At 40.6% G+C, this 6,115-nt stretch overlaps 1 pseudogene; it reads left to right on the top strand.

The window, feature by feature from the left end:
* The first annotated feature begins 2,067 nt into the window (after nt 1-2,067).
* On the top strand, nt 2,068-3,790 carry LOC143388743 (ezrin pseudogene; annotated as a pseudogene).
* The last annotated feature ends 2,325 nt before the right edge of the window (nt 3,791-6,115 follow it).

The raw sequence follows: 6,115 nt of genomic DNA, 5'->3' as shown, positions 1-6,115 counted from the left end.
GTATAATTATAAAGTCTCCTACAGAGAACCTTGTAAATCTCAGTTCTTTCCTACTCTTTATTATGAAGACAAGAGAAGAGAAATTTCTAAAAGTCCTGCATAGTCCTTGTTGCCCATGCCAAAAAGAAACTCGCATCCCACATTTGGTTGGGCACCAAAACCAGCCGGCTCACCTTTCAAAACAGCTCAAGTTCCACCCTTCTCACCATCTCCTTTGCACCACCCATTCTCACATGGATCACTATAATGGACTCCTAATTACAATCCTAAAGTATAGCCAGAACAAACTTTAGAACTGGGTTCTTATGTCACACTTTTGCTGGAAACCCTTCTCAGTCCTTACAAAGTCCCACACGGTCTGTTTCCTCCACCTGTCTAATTCCATCTCTTACTAATCTGCCCCATCCACATCTTTCCTGCCATGGAAGACACCTTGCTATTCTCTAAAAAGGCCAGATATGCTCCTGCCTCACAGTCTTTGCGCTTCCTGCTCTCTTTGCTAGGAAATTCTTTTACCACATATGGTTCACTCTGTCTCCTCAGGTGTTGCTCACATGTCAGATTTTCAGCAAACTCTTCCCTGACTACCCTATTTAAATTTGCCTCTTTTTCTTTATGTTCCTTAAACCCTTCCTGTCCTGTTTTTCTGTACTGCACTTTTTACGGGCTGACATTTTATAAACATATTTATTTCTCCTCTCCCCCCCCCTCTCTCTCTCTCTTACACACACACACACACACACACACACACATATACACACACACACACACACACACACTCTCCATCAACCTGGAACATATGCTTCAGAGAGCAAGGACTCCTGCCTGCTTTTCTTATAACTATATCCTCAGCATTGAAAAATGTATGCTTAATAAAAGTGTTGAATAAAAGTGCAACTATTTTTACATCAGAATGAAGATAAGTCATTCTGAAATAACTAAATTCAGCATTATTTTTATCTATAATTTTAAGTGGATTTTGCTGTTCTGTTGAGGGAGAGTACTTATTCCTAATTTTCAGATTCTGTTATGTGCCAAATTTTATTAAATACTTCACCAGATAGATGTAATTTTATGTGCTATGTCATCCTATAGAGGGTTAATACATTTCTCTAAAGAATTTCTACCTTGAGTGATTAAATAAGGCCAATCTCTGGAGATATCCTAACAAATTTTGGATCTATTGTTCAAATGGACTTTCTGCTTTCTCATGGATAGAAAACCATGGCTGATACTCTAGAAAACAAAGAGGGGGAATTCAAATGAATTAGCCAGCATGACAAATAAGACAGATGAGGAGTAAATTCTTTGCTGACATATTTCAAAACATGTCCTATGTATTTGTGTAAATATCACTGATTAAGGATCGTGTCTAGATCAGTTTATGGGAGTTCCAGTTATCAACACTTAATTCTATGCAAATAATTTATCATTATAATATGATTATTATATTCATATAAGGTATAAATATGATTATTATACACCTTATGAATTATCACTTCTTTTAACTTCCTTGATTATCTGTTTTACCAACATTTGGAAGTTTCTCTCTTTCTTATTATTTCCTACAAATAATAGGCATACAGGTCATGGGTAAGAAGGAATAAAAGGTAAACTTGTTCACTTAGGTTTTAAATCCAACATATGTATGTGTGATTCCAGAAAGGTAAGGTGTTCAAATATTTTAATGAACACATTACACTAGCCTTTGTGTTGCATTGGCAAAAGTCTGATATATTTTGGAGTATAAGCTTCTTAATACTTAAAGGAAATTTTCAGGTTGGTTTTGTGCTTTCAATTTTTAATCATCTTCTAAATATTCAGTGGAAATTTGTGATTAAAGTTTTAAAAAATAATAATAAAAAAGTGAAATTTTAACTTGGACAGAAAATTCAAACATCTTATCAATTTTAGCTAGTTTTAGGTGAATCCATCTCAATGCAACCTCTTCCTACTCAAAATTAACATTATGGTCCACTGCAGGCTTCACAGGTCGCGAGAACTTTGTCAGCTGCTGCTGCACAGCCGAGTTTCCGGGAGATTGAGTGAGCCCACCAGGAACCGAAAATGCCGAAACCAATCATTGTGCGGGTCACCACCATGGACGCGGAGCTGGAGTTCGCCATCCAGCCGAACACCACCAGGAAGCAGCTCTTCGATCAGGTGGTTAAGACCATCGGCCTCCGGGAAGTGTGGTACTTTGGCCTCCAGTATGTGGACAATAAGGGATTTCCTACCTGGTTGAAACTTGATAAGAAGGTGTCTGCTCAGGAGGTCACGAAGGAGAACCCCCTCCAGTTCAAGTTCTGGGCCAAGTTCTACCCTGAGGACCTGTCTGAGGAGCTCATCCAGGACATCACCCAGAAGCTCTTCTTCCTCCAGGTGAAGGAGGGGATTCTCAGTGAGGAGATCTACTGTCCCCCTGAGACCGCGGTGCTCCTGGGATCCTAGCTGTGCAGGCCAAGTTCGGAGACTATAACAAAAAGATGCACAAGTCCGGGTACCTCAGCTCTGAGAGGCTGATCCCTCAAAGAGTCATGGACCAGCACAAACTCACCAGGGACCAGTGGGAAGACCGGATCCAGGTGTGGCAGGCGGAACACCGTGGGATGCTCAAGGACAGTGCCATGCTGGAGTACCTGAAGATCGCACAGGACCTGGAAATGTACGGAATCAACTACTTCGAGATCAAAAACAAGAAAGGAACAGACCTCTGGCTTGGAGTCGATTCCCTTGGACTAAATATTTATGAGAAAGATGATAAGTTGACGCCAAAGATTGGCTTCCCCTGGAGTGAAATCAGGAACATCTCTTTCAATGACAAGAAGTTTGTCATTAAGCCCATCAACAAGAAAGCACCTGACTTCGTGTTCTATGCCCCCCGACTGAGAATCAACAAGCGGATCCTGCAGCTCTGCATGGGGAACCATGAGCTGTACATGCGCCGCAGGAAGCCGGACACCATCGAGGTGCAGCAGGTGAAGGCCCAGTCACGGGAGGAGAAGCACCAGAAGCAGTTGGAGCGGCAGCAGTTGAAAACTGAGAAGAAGAGGAGGGAGACGGTTGAGCGGGAGAAGGAGCAGATGCTGCGGGAGAAGGAGGAGCTGATGCTGCGCCTGCAGGACTATGAGCAGAAGACCAGGAGGGCCGAGAAAGAACTCAATGACCAGATCCAGAGAGCACTCCAGCTGGAGGACGAAAGGAAGCGAGCCCAGGAGGAGGCTGAGCGACTGGAGGCTGACCGCGTGGCTGTGCTCAGGGCCAAGGAGGAGCTGGAGAGACAGGCGGCTGATCAGATAAAGAGCCAGGAGCAGCTGGCTGCGGAGCTCGCCGAGTACACTGCCAAGATTGCCCTCCTGGAGGAGGCGCGGAGGCGCAAGGAGGACGAGGTTGAGGAGTGGCAGCACCGGGCCAAAGAAGCCCAGGATGACCTGGTGAAGACCAAGGAGGAGCTGCACCTGGTGATGACCGCCCCGCCGCCCCTGGTGAGCCGGTGAGCTACCACGTGCAGGAGAGCCCGCAGGAGGAGGGCGCGGAGCCCATGGGCTACAGCGCCGAACTCTGCAATGAGGAGAAGCGGATCACCGAGGCCGAGAATAACGAGCGCGTGCAGCGGCAGCTGCTGACTCTGAGCAACGAGTTGTCCCAGGCCAGAGATGAGAACAAGAGGACCCACAACGACATCATCCACAATGAGAACATGCGGCAGGGCCGGGACAAGTACAAGACCCTGCGGCAGATCCGGCAGGGCAACACAAAGCAGCGGATCGACGAGTTCGAGGCCATGTAAATACCGGGCCTGAGAGTCCCGGGCTGACAGGTCACACTTGGCTCTTTAGTACTCTAAATCTAGAAGCCCCTCAACATGTTCCAGGTCCCTTATAAAAAGAGCGGTTACCCAGCAAAAGTCCTCTGGGTCAGGAACCAGCAGAAGCCTCTCTGATTTGTTCTTCCCAATTGTATGCTAGTGCCAAACAGGCCTGGTTTTTATGAGAATTATTGAATCACTTCCTGTTTTATGCTTGAAGCAGGACTGATGGAATTAAGGAAAGATTCCTGTAAAGTCTGAGTGACAAACTTCATGCTGGCCTGTGTGATCCAAGATGCAGTATCATTAAAGAAAACCACACCGTGGCTTACATCTGTGCCATACTTTTTCTGTTTTTGAAATGAACTCAAAATTGATTTGTTCTTGATTTCTGTGAAGGGTCCATCTCTGTATATTTGTGTTGAGGGGTGACAATTATTTTGAAAATTGAGTCTAAAGCACTCTCCACCCAGTGATTTCCTTTCTCCAGACATTCAGTTCTGCTGGCAAAAATCTGCAGTGGTCATTCAGAATGAACGGTACAGGAGGACTCTCCGGTAAAGTTTGTTTTTGTTTTTGTTTTGTTTTGGGTTTTTTTGCTTAACAGTTAGAATACACTGTTGGACTTATATTCTTAATTAATGATCAGCTATAGACTATAGTATTTGTATATGTGATAATATGGGTTTGTAACATCAGTTTTAAAAAGGGAAAATTTTGTTCTGTATATTTTGTTACCTTTTACAGAATAAAATAATTACATATCAAAAAAACCATGTAACCACGGCCCTGGAACTGATGTGACGTGAGGGCAGTAATGAAACTGATTACCTGCTGTAATTGCAATGTAAAAATCTCTCATGGAATTCTTTGTGCACATAACTGCACACTTCAATTTTCTAAGATTGTTCAGACTCCAGCCATGAAGAGACTCTGTCATCATGAGAACCTCTTTCTGATCAATTTCTATTCTCTGCCATGTCCTCAAAAACCTATTGACACAGTGGCTTTCACGAGCTGTTGGCTGGGCTCACTCCCGGCCCTTCTCTGTGGGTTGTCCTTTTTGGTTGTCTCATGCCAACAAATTCCACACTGCAGACACAAATAAAAGTTGTCCAAGGTGGAAAAAAAAATTAACATTATAATTCTAATTTGTTTCAAATAAAAGCTTTTCCTAAGAGAAGGCACATAAATCATTTTTTTTATCATCTTTTAAATATTCAGTGGAAATTTGTGGTTAAAAAAAAGCTAAGCCTGACAGATACTCCCTTGGCCAGGTGATCAAGGTCAACACCAATAGTTTCCATTTGAAGCAATACCATTGCTATATCATGGTGAAACTTCACTTTATTTCTAGGTCTTTCTCTCCCAACCATGACCCCAGTCTAAGAATATGATTTCTTCTGGAATTATCGAATAATTTATTATATAAATTATATTAATAACCATATATTTATATTCTCATATAAAGAGAAATATTTAAGAGAGAAAGTCACTTTTCCAATCAATAACATGAACGTAATAGTGTTCTTTAGAGGACTGTTGTGAAATTCAGATGAGAAAATCATATTTGTTGTCCAAAGATAGATGCCTTGATGTAACTGAGTTTTTAATTACTGCAAGCTATTCTTACAAAATTATTATTATATTTTCCTTTACAGTAAAATTAGAAATAGGTAGTCAAATATAAAATTGTCTTTGAATAAGTTAAGGCAGGGAACAGAAAACTTACATAGTAAGTTAGAATTCAATAATAAACTTTAGTTTTGGAAAATAAGTGAAAAGAATTTAAAAATTGAAAGTCAGAATGTAATGAAGAGCAGACTTAAATTTTCCCAAAACTTTCTTTATATTTATTTCTTTAAATATAAAATTTATATTTTCTAATTTTTAAAAGACCACTCCTGAAAAGAGGATTGTTCTCCAACTAAGTCACTAGATATAGTTTCCTAAATATCAAACAGTATTTAGATTTGTATTTTGTTGCATATTTAGATTAAGGATGACTTCAGTGACTTTCTTAAGAGTCTTTTTTTTTAATTTGTGCACAAGATTTTTTTTTTCAAATTATTTGGATTTGGTATTTCTCATGAATTTAGGAAAATTGTGTTTTCTATTGTAAATTTTGGGAGTAAAATGAGGTAGCTATTTCATTTTTTTCTAGGTTTATTAAATTTCTAATAGCATAAAAGTCTTTAATTTACTTTCGTTATAGATTTCTGTAAAAATATGATGATTTCAAATAACATTTTGGTTTCATTGTTAGATTGAATTACCTGCTAGTGTGTCTGAAATGCCATTTTAAAA

Source organism: Callospermophilus lateralis, unplaced genomic scaffold, assembly GCF_048772815.1.
Source record: "Callospermophilus lateralis isolate mCalLat2 unplaced genomic scaffold, mCalLat2.hap1 Scaffold_112, whole genome shotgun sequence".
NCBI classification, from domain to species: domain Eukaryota; kingdom Metazoa; phylum Chordata; class Mammalia; order Rodentia; family Sciuridae; genus Callospermophilus; species Callospermophilus lateralis.
The sequence above is the reverse complement of the archived record's forward strand: the minus strand, read 5'-3'. Positions and strand labels throughout refer to the sequence as shown.